This window comes from Manis pentadactyla, chromosome 17 (genome assembly GCF_030020395.1).
Source record: "Manis pentadactyla isolate mManPen7 chromosome 17, mManPen7.hap1, whole genome shotgun sequence".
NCBI lineage: Eukaryota > Metazoa > Chordata > Mammalia > Pholidota > Manidae > Manis > Manis pentadactyla.
In genome coordinates, this window is record NC_080035.1 from 36,443,268 (window position 1) to 36,466,554 (window position 23,287).

Genomic DNA, 23,287 nt, shown 5'->3' on the forward strand with positions numbered 1-23,287 from the left:
CCATGTAAGAACTTATTCATTATGCTTCAGAAGATTGGAGACTGACGAAAATTAGGCTTGGGGTGGATTAATGATTGTGCATTGAGCACTGACCCCCCTATACAGAATTTTATTGTTGTTAACAACCATTTGATCAATAAATATGAGAGATGCCCTCACAAAAAAAAAAAATATATATATATATATATATATATATATATATATATACACACTTCCAATTGTAAAATAAATAAGTAACCGGATGTAATGTATAGCATAAGGAATATAGTCAAAATATTGTAACAACTTGGTATGGTGATAACTGGTACCTAAAATTATCATGTATATAAATGTTGAATCACTGTGCTGTACACCTGAAACTAATGTAATACTGTGTGTCAACTACCCTTCAATAAAAAATAATTATCTAAAAAAAAAAGAAATGAATGGCAACTATGATATAAGGTATGAAGCTCAATAAAGACAAGTTTAATGAGCCCATAAATCACAATTATAAAAATATTGGCATTAGAAAATTTCACTCTGCTCTGCCAAAAAATATGAAAAATTTCAGGAAAATTGTTTTCAAACTCACAAATTCTTGTCTTCTTGTGCAAATTTTTTTCTTCCTATCTCCAATGTACCTGGCACAAATCAGTCACAGAAAATGGCTCCTGAACTACTTAAATCTGATATTATATTACTATATATATAAAATATAAGTTTTTTAGGTAGAATGTTTTGTTCCCATGTTTCCTCAATTACGTAGAAGCGAACTTAGAGTGAAGCTAGTTACAAACTTTCCTGGCTATTTAAATCCAAATTCCTTAAGGATCTCTAACAAGCAATATATTTTATATATAATAAATAGCCTTTATTTTCAACACAGTAATTGGATTACACAAGTGTAACTTAAATTTGGACTTTTTACCGATTCATATTTTCCTTCCCAAACACTGCCAAACAACTGAGTTCACTCAGACGTATTTAAATCAAGATATCCAATTTTCTTAAAACAATAGTAATTATAAGTATAATAATGTGTATGCTCCCAATGGGGAGAAAAACTACTTCCTATTTTTAAAAGATTCTTATTTAATAATACTGAACAAGAAAACATATGCAGACCCCGGTTCCTGGAATTGTAGAGAATAAATATAGCAAACATGAAAATAAAAGGAAAATTTTTTGAAATACAATTATTTCTAAAAACACATCACAAAATAAATCTCAATTGTGATTTTTTTAAAAAGTATACAGTCTACCATTCCAAAACGTAGCCTGAACTATCTACTTATATCTACTCATATTTTAAAAGGTTCTAAGTTTAAAAAAAATTGATATAAATGTTAGCACAGATGTTATATGTTTAATTTTTTAAGAATTCTCCTACAGTATATACAGTATTATTATGTGGAATTAAAACTGCAAGCAAAAGTTGCTTCCAACTTTAAAGTAAAAGGTTTTAAGTAAAAAATACTATCACTTCCAAAATTAAATGCATATTCTAACCTGCTGTATTTATTCAGCTTCTACAGAAAATAGGACTACTAGACTTCATTAAGCAAAAGGCAACTTCAAATTAGCAAGTTACTTTTCAAATAAATTTATGGGGTGGAATTTGACATGTTAGTGCAAGGCTGACTCTAAATACAGACAAGCAAGACCTAACAAATCCCCAGTCCTTTTCCCTAGGGTTTATGATGATTTGATCTAAAGGCATATATATACATACACTTAGGTGCCTTTTAAAATGCTATCTGCAAAGTACTTAATATAATTACATTGAAAACATACTCAAATATAACTTTTTATAGTTGTCAGATTCCCCTATCTAATCCCAAGGTACTACTACAAATTTGATAATTAAGTACTCTCTAGGAGGAATGCAAACATGAACTTACAAATGTTTTCCCTAATTAAAGACATGGCTACTATTTACCCACTTCTGATTCTTTTCAGAAAACATGAATTAGTGAAAAATCTGAATTGGAGTTTTTAACTGCCTAATTTAAAGAAGTTAAAGAAAATAGAGACTGTTTCTATACAACTAATCAAAAAGATCAAAATATCTGGTTTTCCCTCTTCCCCAACCTGTATTTCAAACTACATGATTTAGCGAGAATTGGAAAAGCTTTCTTATTCAATCTTCCAATGCATGAATTGATGAATTAACCCTTGCTTTCCACTGCCTCTGTAAAGCATGCGTGTCCCATATGCCCACAGCCCAGTGCTACTAGTAGTTAGGGGACAACCCTCCATACACGGCAACTTATTTGCCCCCCTCCTAGATTTCTATACTATGTCTATGGTGTTCTTCCCCAGTCCTGTTTGTATTCATTGTACAGCTGTTAGGATCACATTCATGTAACTGAATATAATGTAAACTGATAAAATATGAGTTCCAAATGAAAAAAAACTGTGTCTTACAAGAGTGAGTCACCAAAACAAAAACCTGTTGTCAAATCAAGTATAGACAAAACAGCCATAAATAAAAATGAGAAAAATTGTAAAAGTATAGGATGACTGTGCTCTGACCAATTCACAAGTGTCTTTACATTCTGACTCCACTTTAAAGAAACCTTTAAAGTCTGACTCAGTTGAGAAATGAAAGAGACTCCACTCTAATACACCCATTTGCAAAGAAAGATCCTTGACCTGGACCTACCTCAAAAAACTAACAAATGGTTGGCTTAAAATGTTTAAGAACTATGTCCTCTCTGACCCTCTGCTTTAACTGAAACATTAACTCCCCCAGCTGCCTATCCCAACTTGTCAAGTAAAACGGCTTCTCTAATACATAATGTATATATGTATGTAACATATATATACACATATCTAACATATATCAGCCTAATATATAATTAGCCTGCTACTCATACACTTTTAATAGAGCAACCAACTCAAATTAACTGCATTACACCAAAAGAAAAAAAAAGCCTTTAACTGATTAATATGTAGTTCACTACAAAGGTCAGAGCTAACAGAGGGCTGAGCATCAAAAGACCTCAGCTGTTTGCAACAGGCAATAATTTTTCTTTAATAGGACACAAAAGTACTAATTATAGTGGAAGATTGATAAACTGGGTTTCATTAAAAGAACTGCTATTTCACAAAAGATAGAGAAGAATGAAAAGGCAAACATTTAAAAAATTATATTCCCAATATAACTGAAAAAGACTCATATCTAATATATATATTTATACACATATACACACTTCCCATAAATCAATAGTAAAAGACAAACAACCTATTTTTTTTTAAGGTAGGGAGAGTGGGCATCTTTGTTTTATTCCTAATTTTTTTTTTGGTATCATTAATATATAATCACATGAGCAACATTGTGGTTACTAAATTCCCCCAATTATCAAGTCCCCACCATATACCCCATTACAGTCACTGTCCATCAGTACAGTAAAATGCTAGAGAGTCACTACTTGTCTTCTCTGTGCTATACTGACTTCCACGTGCCCCCCAACCTACGTTATGTGTGCTAATCGTAATGCCCCTTATTCTCCTTCTCCCTCCCTTCCCACCCACCCTTCCCAGTCCCTTTCCCTTTGGCAACTGTTAGTCCATTCTTGGGTTCTGTGAGTCTGCTGCTGTTTTGTTCCTTCTGTTCTTGCTTTGTTCTTATACTCCACAGATGAGTGAAATCATTTGGTACTTGTCTTTCTCTGCCTAGTTTATTTCACTGAGCATGATACCCTCAAGTTCCATCCATGTTGTTGCAAATGGTAGGATTTGTTTTCTTCTTATGGCTGAATAATAGTCCATTGTGTATATGTACCACATCTTCTTTATCCATTCATCTACTGATGGACACTTAGGTTGCTTCCATTTCTTGGCTATTGTAAATAGTGCTGAGATAAACATAGGGATTTTTATCGCAGCATTTGCAAATGTCTTTTTCAAATTGGGATCCTGCATTCTTAGAGTAAATTCCTAGGAGTAAAATTCCGGGGTCAAATGGTATTTCTATTTTTAGTTTTTGAGGAATCTCCATATTGCTTTCCACAATGGTTGAACTAGCTTACATTCCCACCAGCAGTGTAGGAGGGTTCCCCTTTCTCCGCATCCTCACCAGCATTTGTTTTTCCTAGTCTTTTCCATGTTGGCCATCCTAACTGGTGTGAGGTCATATCTCATTGTGGTTTTTATTTGCATTTCCCTGATAATTAGCGATGTGGAGCATCTTTTCATGTGCCTGTTGGCCATCTGAATTTCTTCTTTGGAGAAGTGCCTGTTCAGCTCCTCTGCCCATTTTTTAATAGGGTTATTTGCTTCTTGGGTGTTGAGGTGTGTGAGTTCTTTATATATTCTGGATGCTAAACCCTTGTCAGATATGTCATTTACAAATATATTCTCCCATACTATAGGATGCCTTTTGGTTCTGCTGATGGTGTCCTTTGCTGTACAGAAGCTTTTTAGCATGATGTAGTCCCATTTATTCATTTTTTATTTTGTTTCCCTTACCCAAGGAGATGCATTCAGGAAAAAGTTGCTCATATTTATATTCAATAGATTTTTGCCTATGTTTTCTTCTAAGAGGTTTATGATTTCATGACTTACATTCAGGTCAGGTCTTTGATCCACGTTGAGTTTACTTTTGTGTATGGAGTGAAACAATAATCCAGTTTCATTCTCTTGCAAGCAGCTGTCCAGTTTTGCCAACACCAGTTGTTAAAGAGGCTGTCATTTTTCCATTGTATATCCATGGCTCCTTTATCATATATTAATTGACCATATATGCTTGGGTTTATATCTGGGCTTTCCAGTCTGTTCCATTGGTCTATGGGTCTGCTCTTGTGCCACTACCAAATTGTCTTGATTACTGTGGCTTTGTAGTAGAGCTTGAAGTCAGGGAGCATAATCCCCCCACTTATTTCTTCCTTCTCAGAGGATTGCTTTGGCTATTGGGGGTCATTTGTGGTTCCATATGAATTTCAGAATGATTTTCTCCAGTTCATTGAAGAATGCTATTGGTATTTTTATAGGGATTGCATTGAATCTGTAGATTGCTTTAGGTAGGATGGCCATTTTGACAATATTAATTCTTCCTATCCATGAGCATGGGATGTGTTTCCATTTATTGGTATCTTCTTTAATTTCTCTCATGAGTGTCTTGTAGTTTTTAGAGTATCGGTCTTTCACCTCCTTGGTTAGATTCCAGTTTTTTTTTAAGGGAAGAAGATTTGAACAGGCACTTTTAAGGAGAGAATATCCAAATGACCAGTACGTTTGAAAAAGTGTTTTGCACATCATTAGTCATCTGGGAAATGAAAATTTAAACCTTTATGAGATAAAATTACACTCCCACAAAAATGGCTAAAACATAAAAACCACTGAACTTCCAACAAAGGTCTTATAGAAGGATGTCCCCATTGGTTTTTATCATAATAGCTCCACATTCGAAACAACACAAGTCTGCCAAGAGTAAACCCAATCACTGAACTATGTGTGGTATGCATACCACAGCAATAAAAAAAGACAAGCTTTTGCTACAGACAAATACAGGACTATATCTCCCAGGCATAATGTTGAACAAAAGAGTTCATACTTATGATTCTACTTATAGTAAGATCAGGTAGAAATAAAACTCATCTCCAGTAACAGAAATAAGAATCATGATTTCTGGAGAGGGAGTGGGTATCTACAGGGGACACCACCAAACTCTGAGTGTTGGAGACCCTCAGCATCTTAATATGGATGGTGTCCCATGGGACACATATTCTACCTCAACTGAAGACTTGGCTAATTAACTAAGTATTTACTAATTGATACAGACAGACCTTAGGGGCTAACTAGGGTTTCTGAACTTTGACACTTGACATTTGGGGCCAGACAGTTCTGTGTTTGTAGGAGGCCACCGCATGCATTGTGGAATATTTAGCATTAGCCCTGGCCTCTTTACCCACCAGGTGCCTATATTGTCTGCACCCCAGAATGACAACCAAAAATGTCTCCAGATAGTGCCAAATGTCCCCCGGGAGTTGTGGGGAAAATTGAAGTTCCTATGGCCAGGACCCTCACCTGACCCTAAATTACTTGATGATGGAATTGGCCTAATGCTTCCACACCCAGGGGCAATAGGCTATTATTGACTGAGTCAGTATATAAAGAGCTCTGCCCAGTGCTGGGGAGGAGGCAGAGACCTAGGTGGATTAGGGACCCGCAGACTCCTGGATGGAGGTGTGATTCTAATGCTCGACCTCCCGCTGGGAGAATAAAGCTGGGTATAAACCCTTTTACCCAAAAAAACATTCTGTTGTCATTTCTTGGTCTCACTGAACCCATAGAGAACTTTCCTGGGGCTGAAACCCTCAGCCAAGAAAGGGATAACATCTACCCCCCTCAGTTGAGAACCCCAAAGTTAAACTCCTGGTCTAACTAGGAAAATAAAGTACACCTTCCTCATCAATTCTCCAAGTGTGAATCAGAGCACAATGAGACCATGACTTAGAAATAGAAAACTAGAATCCTTGACTTACTAGGATAGAAGGATTTAAATGTCTTTCATTTGACACAGCAATATTTATCCAAGGTGCCTGGGATGCTTATAAACAACAATTCCCAAGCGCTTCCCATAGACATTCAGTACATCTGGGATGAGGCCTAGAAATATGTCTTGTCTATCAAGCACCTCAGGTGATTTTCATAAACATGCAAATCTGTGAACAGCACTCTGAGACAGCTATAGCCAATGTATATACCTTAGGTTGAAGATCTCTTGCCAAATTCATGGTGAAAATCTTTAACATTTCCTCAAGCATAATAAACAAGTCTTTTTTTCTTTTTTAAGCTCGTGCTTTAAAAATAATACAATAAAAGTTTACTAAAGCTGAGACACTGGACAGGAGCTGTCTAATATTTCAAGAAAGATGAGCCAAGCAAGTGCTGTGGACCCCTGGAGGCCTGTGGAACTGACACCAACTCTGAACTGCACGACCTGCTTTCAGACCTAGAACAACGGAAGGAGAAACCACCACGTTGTAACATTAAACCGGGATCCTGTTTCAGATAAACTGTTCAGCCATTCTTTTGCCTCAACCATTTCCCTACTTACCCCCACCACTACCCTATCTCCTCTCACAATCTGCCCCAACGACACTTCCTCACTTTCCAGAAGTCACCCCAATTACCAGCAAACTCATTCTGCACACCTGTTCCCGCCAGCAGGCCCTGGGCTGGTCACAGGCCAGGAGCGCTCCAGTCCCAGCAGGAAGTAGATCTTTTTACCAGCCTAGGGCAAGCACTGGCTGGGCTTCAAGGTCATTTTTTTTTCTCTAGCTCCTTGTGTTCACTTCTTAGCTGCACTGCAAACTTCTCTGCCTTTCCCTTCCCACCCTCACTGACCTGATACCCACTCATCCCCAATTTCCTCCTGGATAATCTGATTCCTGATTCCTTAGCCTTATCTTCTCCCAGTGTTATTTCTGACTGAGTGTTTGGCTTCAGTTTCTATGCTTCCCTCCTAAAGGTGTGTTTCTATGCCTGGCCACTACCACTTAATAAGAGCTATAGTAACAATGATAATAAATTGCTAGGATGCGATGTTTTCTCTGTTGTAGGCATTATGTTAAATGCTTTCTATGAAGTATCTCACTTCTTTTTTACAATTTTGTGAGATAGGTACTAACATTATTCCTCCTTTATATATAGAGGAGAGAAAGAGATTTAGATTAAATGACTTGCTAATTCTCCCAATTTCAGCTAGTCTCTGCTCTGGTGCTGCTTTTTCTTGCTTTCCCTCCTCCAAAATATATGCATATGCTCTATCCATGTCCCCAGGTCTCTCTTTTTCTGTTTAAATATAGCATCTTTTACTCACTTATCTACTGAGGACCAAAAAGCTTTTTCCATGTTCTTCTTCTTAAAACAATGGTAATACCATTCTTTGTCTTTAATTATTTTGTTTTCCGTGTGTCTTTTCTCTTCCAACTGCAATATAAACATTTTAAGTTCGAGGTCAAATGTCACACTTTGGATACCCCTGGATACATGGCACAGTCAGGATCAAACACTCAAAAACAACAGTAAAAAATATATACTTCATCAAAATGACTTTGATGAAGCATGCAGGGCCCAGAACATATTAGTCATCATTCAGACTCTAAAGTTACAAAAATGACACTGTCTCCACTTTCAATGAGTTTACAAACTAGTAGTGGAGACCGGTTTGCAGATAAACAGTAAGAATACAAGACAGCAGCCCTAAGAAAGCTGTAAGTAAGGAGCAAGGGAGCACAGAGAAAGGAGTAACTTTCAAAGGGGGTGGGGTAGTTTGAGAGAGAAGATTTTATGGAAAAGGAAGTGACTTCTGAGGAGCATTTGTGAATATTAGAAGCCCACACCACCAGGATGGTAGGTAAGAAGACACCCACGACAAAAAGACCAGCGTGTGAGCATAAAGGTGTGAAAAGCCAGGTGGACACAGGGAACAGTGAAAAGCTCAAAGAGGCTGGAAGACAGAGCAGGAGCATGGGGTAGGGGAAGGGAGAAGGGGCAGAACTGGAGCCGTGCTAAGGAGGTTGGGCGCTCTGAGTAACTGCGCTGTGAGTAAAAATGAGAGAAACAAAGACCCAAGTAAATGGTTCAGCCAAATTTACCCCATCGGGGACTGCAGAGTGTTACAGACTGGACACCAGCATTATGCAAGAGGAAGCTGCACCCATTCATGGTGTGTTTCATGAATAGTCCACCTGATTTTTCTTCATAATCTTCAATACCATCATGACTACTTAAGCCACTTGCTTACAAAAGATACACTAGCTTACATCCAATATACTGTTATATATTTGGGGGCAACTGACTGTTTATATAATTGAAGTAAACAGCAAAGCCATCAGGGAATCCTATTCAGTTTATCACTTTTTTAAAACATTTTCATACCTCTTATAGCCTACAATATACAATGGCATAAAAGAAATGCAAGTTATGGCTTAAAAGAAAAAAATTATGTTTATTTGTGCTTCACCACATTCCAGAAAAGACTCCAACTGAAGGACTATCTGTGGATTTCAATTACCATAGACTGTGAGGCCCACATTTCCACATTCAGGGGAGCTATACATTTCTTTAATATTACAGCTTCAAAAAATTACCAGGTGCTATAAACTTCCCAGCTCTACCAAGATGTTCTTTCAAAGCGGTATGATTACTTTACTGAGAAACTTGGAAATCAGCATGAAGCTATGTAAAGAAAAGTTTAACTTGATTAAATTCATAAATGTCACATTCTTCGCAGAAATTCATGAATGACAGAAAAACCACTGCCATTAAAATTTCCTAATCACTGAGTTCTTCTTTTCCTATATCTGGCTAGGTGTACTGACGTTCAAAAATCTCAGATAGATGAATGTTGACATTTCATTAAAGAACAAAAACCTTAATGTTAGTTATCTGTGATCTTCCTCTAAACTCTAGGATTAGGACCTGAAACTTCCCCATGGCTGGAGACTAAGAACAGATCTCATGTGAGGGAATATGCCCCAGAATGTACTTCTCCCAACAGCTTCCCCCATAATTAACAGGAGCTTATGCTACTACCACTGTTTACCTGTTCCTGTAGAAATCACTTAAATCTCTTTTTCCCGGTTGCTAACTTGTTAATCTTACACTTGGTTAGGCTCAACCAATATTTGTTCATGGCCACGTGGAGCTGATTAACAGTGGCGGTGACAAGGAAATTAAAACACTGACAAGTACAAGATTTTCATGGCTTCCACTGCCTAACACATGACCAAAAAAATCACCCTCTCAAAATCTTACACTGACACCATTATTCTTTTTGTTTTTCTCAGGTGAACTAATGTTTAAATATAAAAGCCAGTTCAATTATGGATAGCAGCTTGAGCCAAAGAACAAATACAAATGCACCCAATGTTCTAAAGCTCAATATAATAGGGAAGATAGCTACCAAAGTGTGTATTACCTCAAAAATAAATAAGCAAAGAGAAGAATGTTACATTTCCATCTTGCCTTCTTTCTGGGGAAGTCAACTCAGAAACCTCTCTCTTCCGTGGTAAAAGAATTCTGTTGCCTCCTTCCAGGATAAAATATTCTTCCACCGCTCAAAAACCTATGAAGGTTGAGTTTGGAAGAGAGTGGTGGGGGGCAGATGTTGGCAAAGCAGAGCTAATTATTCCCCCAAATGACCAGACCATCATTTTCCAAAGCTGAGAGAATCACCACCACCAAAGGCAAATTGCCTGGCTGCCACTGAGCCCCGAATACCATAAAGAAAGCCTTAATTACATTAATTAGAGCAATTGCTTCCTGCAGAGCATCTCATTATTCCGGGGCCCTACTGCAGCCTTGGAGCCAGTACCCTTCTTGGCTGACCTCATCAGACATGTCACTTCCCCACTGCTTAGGACTCTGCCCCTCATTACACTCCAGGGTGTCCTTGACTCATTTCTTCTCCAGGACCCTTTTCTCGCTATCTGACAACAGATGTCATCTACTGCTATTATCTCAAGGCTTCCGCAAAGCACAGGTAGGAAAGTCCATGCAATGACAATAAAACATGATCTATGATTAGAGGCTGATCTAGTAGCTGATAGAATTTGCCAGCTACTGATATGTAAGGTGATATTTTAACTGCTGTTTAAGTAACACATGTTCTAATAACCAGCAATCAAACACCTAAGCATTTGGGAACCATTTAATACACTCATGACATTGCCAATATGCCTGTTTTGTCTATCACTGCAGAGAGAAAACATGACACAATTTATTCGGTGTTAAGAAGCAACAGTGTCATGATGGCGGCTGAGGCATTTTAATAAGACTGTTTGGTGGTTACTCCTATGGTCCATGCTGTTTCCTGACCTTAACTGAAATTGGTTCCTGTAATTGTAATCAAAAGCCCTGTATAGCAAGGAGCCTTGCATCTCCCAATGCAGAGGTTCTTGAAATCCAGGCTGCATACAAGTGCCAAGCTGGCTGTATCCCAGTTACCAGTTTTTAAATAGATTTCCAGGTCTCACCCTGGAGATACTGATTCAACCAATCTAGGGAGCAGCATAAGAGCCTCATAGACATCTAGACTTTTTGTAAACTCCCCATGAGGTGCTTACACGCAATCGGGTTGAAAAATGCCCCTGTAATCCCACTCCTCCACGACCATAAGATTGTGATTTCATTGGTCCCAATGTTGAAGATGGTTGCCAATGCTCTACAAATCTCCATTACTAATGGAAGAGGTCATCTCTCTCAGGTATCTTCAGTCAGAAAAGTCACCACTAATGTCCAGCCCTCTCATTTTACCAATGAGAACTCTTGATTTGACCCTGAAAACCTGTTTCTCCCCAGCTCTTCCAATCAGCCTTCCTCATGTCTGTGAATGCTATCAACCCCACCATTAGTAAAAAGTCAGCAAACTTGGGAATGAGTGAATGAGTCATCCTTAATTGTCATCTCCTCAAGAGACCTCCCCTGACTCATCTCTTGCTTTCGGCTATAAGTAGCAAAAAACTTAACTCACATAAACTGAAAAGGTTTGCAAGAAGGTGGTAATCAGGCTGGTTCCTGTCAGAGTTCAGATGCCGTTTTTCCAATGTACAGTACATTTCCTTTCTTTATTCTCTCATAGCACCACATTCTTCACACTAATGGCCCTTATCACACTTTGAAATTGGATATTACTGGGTATGTAGCTACCATTTATACAGTATTTATTATATGGCACTCTTCTAAACACATATGAATGGATTCACTGAATTCCCATAACAATGCAATCATCCCCATATGACAGATGAGATCAAGGTACAGAGAGGTGCAGGAACTTGCGCAGGGCCACAGAGCCCTCAAGTGGTGGAGCTCTGAGTCCCAGGAATCAGTCTCCGAGACCAAGGCACTCAGCTACTACACTCTCCAGGCCTTTGTCCTTGTTTTGTCTTTATCTTCCACAAAACTCTATGATACCTGAGTCAGGGAATGCATTTGTTTTACACATCACTCCATATCAGTGTCCCACAAAATACCAGGCAAACAGGAAATACTCAGTACAAGCTGCAATTGAACAAAGGAATAAGAGGGTTGAAGGAAAGAGGTAATGAATGAATGAGGTGATGAATGAAAGAAACAACCAGAAAAACCAGGATCCAGATTAACAAACTGTTCATGTTCTATAATTAATTATGGAAGAGGGGGATCCAGAGCTTCAGTTTTCTGCGTCCAGTCTGGCTTCTCTAGCTGAAGGTGTCTTATCTCTACTCCACATGGTTTCACTTGCATAGGCAATAATAAGTGCTTCTTTTGAGACAGATTATATCTGAACATGTTTAAAAGAGAGACTGATGAGTTAAGGACAGGTTTTTCCTGCATTTACCTATGTGCCTTGGACAAATGAAGATTTTGTTCATTGTGAATAAGCATCAAAAACTGAAGACGGATTCAAAGTCCTTCACAGTATTGGATACTGAGGAAATTTAACAAACATTTTTTAAATCAACAATTTTTAGTAAACTAATCAGTTCAAAGTCTCCATTTGGTTTACAGAGATCTAAGTAAACACAAAGTGTTTGCTGTAATTCTCTTTCATGGTGGCAGCATGACTTTTAAAAATAAATTATCTGGAAAATATAAGCAGTTAAGAAAAAATTACAGGGTATACATATGTCAGTTCCCACTGTCAATGTCCAGAATTAATTTTGCTCTCAGAAGAAAAATGACAACAAACAAGGTTTCCAAGGAAACTGTTAATTGGTACAATCACATGTACACAAAAGCTATTAACCTGACTCGTTCCTAAGAGGGACATGTATTATGACTCAAACCCAATACGAACAAATATCAACTCTCATAATCAATATGGACATTACTGCTTGTCCCTCCACAAAAGTGACTGGGAGTAAAGAAAACCACCTTAGTAAATGGCCAATTATGTTATGAAACTTTTTACATATTTACCTTTTGCCTTAAATAACAGCTAAATCTCCTGTTTCAAACAATGTACCATTAGCAGTATCAGTGTCTTCAAACCAAGCTTACTGATAGAAAGCAGGTTGTCAGGGAATATTTCAATCACTAATAAAGGGTGATGACAAAACAGAGAAGCTTGTTTAGAAAACACACACTGCTTCATCAATGCAGCAAAATGGAATCTCCTGCTCCTACGCCATACAGTTCTACTAATTCCCACTCTATGAGAGGGACCGAATGCTGAAGAATATAGGGAGATGAGTAAAGCTTATAGGTAGATAGATTATGCCTGCAAGTAATCAATGAATGGGGAGAAAATGCCCTTTTTTGATGAGGAATAGGAAGAGGCACAGGGACTATATATCTAAAGGCAAATGATCATGGCACTTTGTAATTTTTTCTGGAAGAATCAAATCATCTTTCCTCGTGCTGTTTTCTTTAAAGAAGAGAACCAATACAAGGGAATACAGAGTATAAACACTGTCTCACTTGTAGCTTCGTTCATGCCACAGTAGTCACTGAAAATTATAATTAACCTATCAATGGCACTTATTATAAACATTAGATAAACTGAATACAAAGGAACTAATTGCTCTGTCACAAGGGCATTCTGTTTAAGCAAATAAATCCAAACTACAAATCCTACATCTTTTTATTGGCCAACAGTTCTCTATGGACATGAGCCTTAAGTTTTTTCTTTCTCATCTCTGGTCTCACCCTAGTGGATCGCCTCTCCATTCATTTATTTTCCTTTTTGATTAAAACAAAAGTGAGACACCTCTTAGGCTTTCCCTGCACTTTTTAAGATAAGGCTTAAAATTCAGGGCCTAAGAAAATGGTCAATTTTAGATGTAGGAGTAAAAATTCACAGTAGCCATTCAAATCATTGTGTAACAAAATGGCCTTCCAAACGAGCACATATTTCCATTGAGAAATCTAAATAGCTAAACTGACACTGAAAAATAAACCAATTATTGCAAGGATATAGTCAGAACACCACTCTTGCCTAATCATCTTCCAGATGCCCAAGTGCTTGATTCACATATTCAAAGAAAAGGCCATGGAGGGATGCCTGGTCCCATGTTGGCAGCTTTATAAACTTGTGTTTGATGGGGAAAAAAGTCCATCCCAAATTAGTCTACGAAATATTTTTAAAAATGACACAATTTACTTATTTAAAACATGCCTGCCTTATACTCCCATTTAATATTATAAAGAGTATGTCTCTAAAATTATAGCATTCATAACAAAAAAGAATATCCTGCAAACAATATAATCAACACTTGCTGAAGTTAATAACTAAAGGCAACAAATATGGGAACATATGCATATCCTCACCAGGAGACTTTAAACTCCCTTCATTGGATTTAAGTTCATTAAGGACAGAGACCAATCCTTAACTGAATTTCAATTTGTTGGAATGAATCCCTACCATGTAACTGGAGCTGTGCTTGTTTAAGGGTGGCTGAAATGTCAGAGTGTGTGGGAGAGGAATAAGGAGAAGGGAGAGACTAACCCAATCATGTGAGGAAGAACCTGAGTATTATTATAAGTGTAAAACCTGATCTGGTTTGTGTTATTTTACAAGGACCACTCCTGTTGCTCCATGGAAGGATCTGATAGGATGGAGAAGAGCTGGCTGGAGTATAATACTCCCAGGAAGAGATGAGGGGGGTTATGCTAGATGATTGCAGTAGTGATGGAGAGATGTGGTCACATTAAATGTAAGTTTTGCTGGCAAAATCAATGTGATTTCCCACAAGGATCAAAACTGGGGAGTGAAAAGTAGGCCTCAAATAGAATTCTTAGTTACTGGCAGCAGTAGCTACATATTTAAGAGCAGCTGTCAAATAAGCATTTACATACTGAAAAAAGCTGGAGCCTAAGAGGAGAGGGCTGGGCTATATCAATAAATCTTGGGGCCATTAATAAAAAAGTATAAAAGTGGGTTTTAGAGACTCCATGGGGTGTGCAATCATGGATCTGCTACTTGATAGCTTGTGTCCTTTTTTCTCACCTATAAAATGGGGATTAAAAATACTTTCAACAGGACTATCTACAGCTGAGGTCAGCAAACTTTTCCTGTAAATGGCCAGATAATAAAAGATTTTAGGTTTGGAAGCCATAGGGTCTCCATCAAAAATACTCAATGCCACTGTAGCCATGAATGCAGCCATAGACAATATAAACAGATGAGTGGGGCTATGTTCAAGGAAAACTGTACTCACACAAATAAGGCCAGAGATTGCCAAGCCCTTGTCTACAGCAGTTGTTTTCAAAGTGTGGTCCTGGACTAGCAGCATCAGAATTACTGAGGAACTTGTTGGAGGTGCAAATTCTGCACCCACCCCAGACCATCAATCAGTATTATAACAAACTCTCCAGGTAATGCATCCCAAAGTTTGAGACACTCTGGTCAAGTAAAGAAATAAATATATACTACTTAGAGCTATTATTATTATTAAGCACATAACTATAGTTATTGTTATTATTGCTATGATGAGGAGGAGGAGGAAAATTAACTTGGCTTCTTGAAGTTCAGAGTATAATTCCTAAAGGTAGAATCAAATGCTGGATAATTGTGGTGTATCAAGCAAAAGATAAACTGTTAAACTGTAAGGTGTACTGAGGTAAGAAAACTTGAAAAATTAAAGATTGTTTTTATATATACTTTATTCCAAAGAACACCCATACTTTCTCATATATTAGGATAAATTTAATTTAGTCATGTTCACACTATTTATTACAATGAATACCATTTCATATATTATATATACATATATATATGCAAGTTATATATATAGCTCTAACCTCATAAACTTAACTTCATATGCTTATAGTTCTAGGTTTTAACTCTCATTCAGGAAAAGAAAGGTTTAATGCCAGTTAACTTCCAGATCCCTAATGGCATTATTAGTTAGAAATTAACAGTATCTACTACTATAACTAACACACTTTATTTACATAAATATAGAATAAGCAATTTTATCAATGCCATTTACTCTTTTAACAGAATAACCTGACCACTGGAAAAGCTATAGGATCAGTGGAAGAAGTTAAAATACAAAGGGCTATCAAGAAACAGAATAGAATGCTACTCATTTTCATATTGCTTTAATACTGCTATTAGAAACAAGACACAGATCTGCCTATTAAACCTCCCTCACATGAGATAAAGGAATTATAGATGAACATAGAGGACTTTGTTTGGTATCACCAATAGGCTACATTCATGCCAACAGGCCTTTGCAAAATTCCATATGAAAACTAAAATAAAATCAGTACACAATAGCTAACAGCCTTGGAAAGAGCCAACAGGAAGAGGCATGGACCGGACACCAGATCATCTCTCTGCAAAGGGAAGACCAACTTCCGTAACTGCAAAGAAATTCAATCAGGAAGACAGTGCACACTACTTAAAGAGTTAGGCAACAGGCACTGGGTGGTCTTCAAAGTGAGCAATGGGACAGAGAGGTTCAACACAGAGTAATGAGGTGTCCCATCAGGCATAAAGAGCATTCTACTAGAAACCCCAAGGGAAGAAATAGTCAGAGAACCAAGCAGGACAGCTATCAGTTTAATTTTAGGTAGTCAAGAAAATCTCTTAGGTGACCCAGCTAATGAGAATTAAGTGACTAAAACCAGAACAAAAAGTGAAAAAGCTGGGAGCCATTTAGGGCCTAAAGTGAACTTGCTTATTGGTTTTAAAAAGCCTAAGCCATAAATGTATTTGTCCAGATTATACAACCTATTACTGAAAATGTATATAAAGATACAATTGTGAGGTACAAAAAAAAGACACAATTATGAGATACGAAAGACTACTTGACTTGCTAACCAGACTGCTGTTTGACTTAGAATCCGAAATTGATAATAAACTACTTGCAAGTTATATAATACTGATGGTACAAAGTTCCATGGTTCTATCTCTGAGAAATTTGGAAAATTCATGTAAAAATTCATGACCGTTCCAAAGCAAAAACTATTCAACTGGTTAAGGACATCCACAAATGAAAGAACTGGAGCAGCACATTTAGGCTTCTGTATTTAGCCAGGAAAATCCCATTACTTGGCAATCCGATCCTCTTTCCAACCCAACCTCATACAAGAAGTGAAACTTGGAAGAGATCAGTACTTTAAAAACTAATAACTCCCATATCCTTGGTGGGGAGATCCCATAAACTCTGTGTCAAGATTATCTGAAATTAAACCAGCCAGAATCTTAATCCCGTATTTTTTTCTCTTTCTGTCATACAATCATAAATTATCAAGGACATATTAAATAACACCTGAAAACTTACACCCAGAGTTTTCCAAATATGGTTGTTTGGAATCCTTTTAAAGGTCAATGAAGATGTTGACATAATTATTTTACTTTACTGTATTTAAATATGTTCACAAAAATCTAAATATTAATTTCATATGCTTATAATTCTAGGTTTTAACTCTAAAACCAATACCATTTACAAAATACCTACAAACACAGCTATAAAACTGGTAACATTTATGCTAAAGACTTAAATTCAATGTAATGAAAGATGTTATTCTCCAAAACAATGTGACATGGCACCTATGCTATAGCAGATTCAGCCTGCCGATGTCATTAGGGACCCTGTGATTTTTTGAGCCACTTTTCTCTACTTGAACTCCTGACAGCTCATCAGGTCAATGGGTTTTATCTAACCTTAAAATCTATATATTCTTTTCTCTTTAACCACAGGTAATTAAGATAGCAGGACTTGGTACCAATGTTTCTTGCTTAATTATTGTATGTGTTTTATAATAATGGTAAGAGGCATTACTTTTAATTTTATACTTTATACTATAATACATAATTTTATACTTTTATATATAATAGAATTGGTTTATACTTCATATTTTGTAATACTTTGGAATATCTGTATACTTTATGATTCAATAAAATATAGTCAAATGCAGGGTTGTACTTGTTCTTAAATACCTATCCTAAAGATTTCTCATTCTAAGCTAAAGTAATTATAAAGGTTACAAATAAACTCATAGATTACTTTACTTCCCTGCCATTTCTAAGGACACTACATAAGATATACCAGATTCAGCTTCACCACCCTAACAAATCATACACTTTTTACTTCCCATTAAAACAAAAGTACATACAGGCATAACTATAGACAAGCATGCATTCAGCAAAATTATTTTACAAATTTAATAAACATATTTAACTGTGGAGATTTTTAATATTAAAATAGGTAAAAGTGGACAAATACTACATGCTCTCACTTATATATGGAATCTAAAAAAAGAGTCAAACTCAAATGCAGAGAATAGAACTGTAGTTGCAAGGGGTGGGCAGATGGGAGAAATGGGATGCTGGTTAAGGGGTACCAACTTTCAGTTGCCCAGGATAAGTAAGTTCTGAAGATTTAATGTGCTATGGTGACTATGGTTAAATAATACTATATACTGTATACTTGACATTTGCTAAAAGAGTAGATCTTAAGTTTTCTCATCACAAAAAAATGATAACGATATGAGGGGATGGCTATGTTCATCAGCTTGATTTTGGTAATTGTTTCATTTGCTACACATGTCAAAATCATTACATTGTACCCTTAAATATACACAATTTTTATTTAATTACACCTCAAAAAAGCTGGAGAACTAAACTACTATATTTTTTAAGTGGGTAAAAGTGATAGCATAAAAGTTTATAACACTAATGACCAAAAATTAATTTTTCAACAACTACATTCTAGAGTAGCAGATAAGAGAACAGGACGTAGAATCTTTCTGCTTGAACCAGAATCTTTTTCTACAGTTATATGCCTTGTGTCCTTGGGGAAGTAATTTAACCTTTGTCTTAGTTTTTTCTAAACTAAAATGGGGGGATACAGACATATATTTTACATAGTTACTGTGAAGATGAAATGTGATACCTTTTAAGAGCAGTACCATCACCCAGAAGAGCTCAATAAATATCAGCTTTTAAGGAAATGCATTAAAAAGTTGCTCAGATAGACATATTATGATGCACATTACAACCTTATGTAACAAGCCACTGACATCTTTAGCCGATACCTCCCAAGGAGTTATTGTATTTGTTTTAATACTTTACATAGACCATATTTCAAGTAAAATCCTGTTTCTGGTCAATAATTCTCTGCATACTACTAAGTTAAATTATAATTGATCTATCCCTTATTTTACAAAGGGCAACAACTAAGTAACTGCATGTTAACTTGATTCAGACATGCCATCACAGCCCAAATGAAATGGGACTCTAAAACAACCACCTGGATGATTTAACAAAACAAAGGCACTAAGGTTTAAAAAAAAGGACCAAACAGAATGGTTTGCAATAATTATTCAAAGTGGCCATCATCTTATTCACCAGGCTGTCAACTCTCTATTTCTTATTTCTTTTTTGCCTGATTTTTTTCAATAACCAATATATTAAACATGCTGAATGCTATTATTTCTATGGATGCACAATAAAGCTTTAATTTTTGCAAAAACTCATCACAATTTAACACTAGAATACATTCCTAAAAAAACGTTTATTCCATCTCCAGAACTTAAAACGTTTGCTTTGAAAGTTAAAATGTTCATTCAATACATGGAGAGTCTTATAAATGCCCAACAGAATAACATCTGGGGAAGAAGTTACAAAGAACTCTTAAGTTAGACTACGAAGAACCTCTTAAATATTTCTGTAATCAGATATGATTCTTCCTTACATTCACCTTGAAATTTCAAGTCTGAAAATGACTGAAAAATAACTAAGGGAACAGAAGTGCTCGTTTAACCAACAAAATGGACAAATCATTCAGGGCAGTGGTTCTCAAACTGCAAGGCCAGTAGTCTGAGGACCAGGGAATTTTTTAGCATCAGAAACTGAGAGAGAGGTCCAACAGTGTTTCAATGAGTCCTCCAGGTGATTCTGACACACACTCAAGTTTGACAACCTCTGGCTTATGACAAACAAACTCTGGATACTGAACAACCTCAATCTTCATTACTATCTAACACTCTCACAACTGGGAGACGCTGGGCACGCATGTTTACCTTTCCTCTCCAGACCCTGCAGTCAACAGTCTACCATGGAGCCAAGGCAGATTAACCTCCACCTCAGGGGGAAAGAACAGAACAAAAATGGCTACAGCAAACATGAGAAGGGAGAGAACAACCTTTCTAGAATAGCAGAAAACCAGTCAAAAAGCAGAGAGAAATGTGAAAATGTCCAGATTTCTACTACTCTGGTTTCCTGACTAGTATATTACCAAAGCCATTAACCATCAATTCTGAGAAATAACTGAGGGAAATGACCTTTTTGAAAAATATCAACAGAAATTAAGTTGAAAACTGGGTTCCCTGAACAAAGCTCAGAAAAATATTTTAAGAGGAACAAAAGAAAGGTACAGATTTAGAGAACTTAGAGCTGGAAAAAACTGGAGTCAAATTCACTTTGAAGAACAGAATTTGTAAAATCTCTTTGAAAGTCTATTCTTGGAAGTTTCGAGAAACATACAAATAAACAAAATCAATTAAAGTTATAGCAATGTTTTGGCTTTTAAATGATTGCCCAGTCTATAATTATGAAATATTTTCATGCTGTTAAGAGTCTCGCGAAAATGGTATTCAACACCTTTAATCTCTAACGATACTCATAAACACTAAAAACTCTTGCTTTTTTTAATACGGTAAAATATATACAAAACAATTTCTGCTTTTTAATAGGGAAACTGAAATAATGCCATATATACAGCCTCTTTCTAAAAGTAGACCAAGATATTTGAAGAATATTAGATCTTAGATAATGAATCAGATATTCTCAGTTCCCCAACCAGTTTTAAGTCTACAACTCAACAGATGCCAGTGGGATTTTTAAAAATATGTAGAGCCAAGCAGTTTTAGTAGTTCAAGCATCCAACTTTCACATCTGAAATGTACTAAGGCTGACATCCCTCCTGAGTGAGACTACACAGGCTTGAATAAATGGGAACCCATCTGTATTGGCATATATTTGACCTGGAACCGGTTCATTTGCTCCTGACCCCCACCTGTCTTTGCACCTGGGAGAAACAGTTCTACATTAGGCCATTGTGGCTGAGCGCTCCTCCAGATGCACACCCCTAAACTGACTGTGACCCAACAGGAAGGCGCGGAGCCAGAGGGCACCGCACTAAGGCAACTCCCCACAGGAGGCTCAAGCTACTAGCTGAGCGCGCCCACCTCTGAGGTCACGTGTACATCCACTCCTCAAAAGATATGAGTTGATATTCTTCAAAACATCATTTTATATATGGAAACTACAATCTTCCATTTCAGTGGCTGAGCATGAACAGAAAGCATGCCATTTAGCTATGGTCACAATATCCTGGTTTGCCCTAAACAGACAGGTTTATACTTATTATGCTGTGTAATTATTAGTGGAACTCCTTTTCTCAAAAAAAACTGTCCTAGATTAAACAGTAAATTTTATGGTCATCCCACAAAGAGAGCTGTTTCAGAAAAGGGGTGGGTATGAGAGACAAACCAGGGGCAAGTTTATGTGGAGATGTCTACAGGCTGCTTGTTCGAGGCTACCTCCCATACCTTGATCACTGACTGGGCAAAACACAGGAGACACTTTTAACAACGATCTTTAAGTCCAACTGAATAATTCCCCCCTTCAGATGTAGAACTCAGGGGCAAAGCAAACAACAGGTCTTTCTCCTTCTGATTTCAAGAGTGCCTAGAGCCATCCAGAGCCTACTCTTTATGAGGCATTCCGCTGAAAGGTAACAATGCCACAGACTCATTCTTTAACAAGTTCAACTACAGAATCACCACTTCTGAGTGAATTCAGATGCTCAAAAGGAACTGTCATAAACAGCGCACAGTGTCTGGTGACTGCACATGTGCACTCAACACATATTTATGCCAAAGATTGAAAGTGGCAGCCCTTAAGATCTCTGAAGCCAAACCTCAGATGTGTACACTGCCCATCACCCAGACAGGATTCTTAAATGTTTAGAGTATTTGCTAATACTCATACATAAAAATCCAGATTTCTACTATTTTGAGGGGGGGGATCAGAAGCTCTAGAGGCAACACTGGACTTGTATTCTGCTAATGCAATTTCCAACTACAGTTGAGTAGCACCTTGAAAAAGGACACCCACTATCTAGTTTTCCACTGTACTACTCACTCAACCCTCTTCCTAGGCATTTGAGTTTATAATCCCTGTTTTATGGCTGGAGATAATCTTTAGGGGGACAACACCTGGCCTTTCAAATTAACTCTCCTCTGCCAGGGATTCTTTAGGTTAAGAGCAAAGAGGAATTCATATCTTTAGATCAGAGACTCAACTGAGAAACGGCAATGAACAGGAAAAATTGGCTTTCTTTTTTCTTTTATCAATGTCATGTGGCTTCCAATGCTCCTACAGGACCAAAAGGGGGAAATACATAATGGAGGTAACAAAAGGGGATGTTTTAAATTGACCTCCTACCAATGAATCCAGGAGAGACCAACAGCCACTGTCAAAAATTCAAGATGCCATGGCCTATAAACAAACTTTGTCCATCAATGATATTAACAGAACCTCTATCAGTTCTGAAGAAAGTAACTTTAACATAAACCACCAAGAATCATGAAACATTTCTTAAAGTCCTCCAAAAATGCAATTTCTTCCTGATGGAACCAAAAAATTGTAATGCAATAAAGACAGTGATAGCTTTCAGATAGAAACAACATACTGCACTCCAGTTTCAACATAAGTGAAAGCTAAAAATATGTTTTGAACAAATAATCATAAAATGAAGTTAATTTTAATGGTTATGATCTTGACATAACTTGGAACAAGTCTTTTACCATCCACACAACAGTGGTTACATAAAGTAAAACTGTTCTTTTCACATTGGGAGTTCAGTGTTCAGATGTTAACCGGTTTCATAAAGTCACTGATAAAATCTAAGACAATGAGCTTTCGTTTTAATTCAGCTACAAGACTTTTGCAAAAACCTACTGGACAGAATTGTGTTTCAATTACAGATATTAAAGTACTGAATTAAGAAAAAAATTAAAGTTTTATAGAATGTCTTCCTCATTTGAGTATTGATTTCCCTGCTACCAAAGCAAACCACGTGGTGCAACTGAGACTTTATTTATTTATATTTAGACAACATTATTTTTCCAAAGAAGCTAAAGTACTCTGCAAACATTAAACTGTTTTTAGAAGAGCATTTTGGGGGCCTTTGATACGGTAAAAACCATTTTTTTTAAAGCCAGTTTTCAAAGACACAATCACTGTAGTATATGTTTTGTTTAGCTTCCTCTTGCCATTACATAAAGGATTGAGGGTGTTTTTAAGGAAGTAAAAACGCATTGTTTGGTAACAGACATCTCGACTCAAGAAACT

General features: G+C 36.9%; 1 protein-coding gene across 4 annotated transcripts in view; it reads right to left on the reverse strand.

Moving 5' to 3' along the window:
* TBC1D4 (TBC1 domain family member 4) overlaps positions 1-23,287 on the reverse strand; it is a 199,377-nt gene that overhangs the window by 174,223 nt on the left and 1,867 nt on the right. The gene's annotated exons all lie outside the window — the stretch shown is intronic.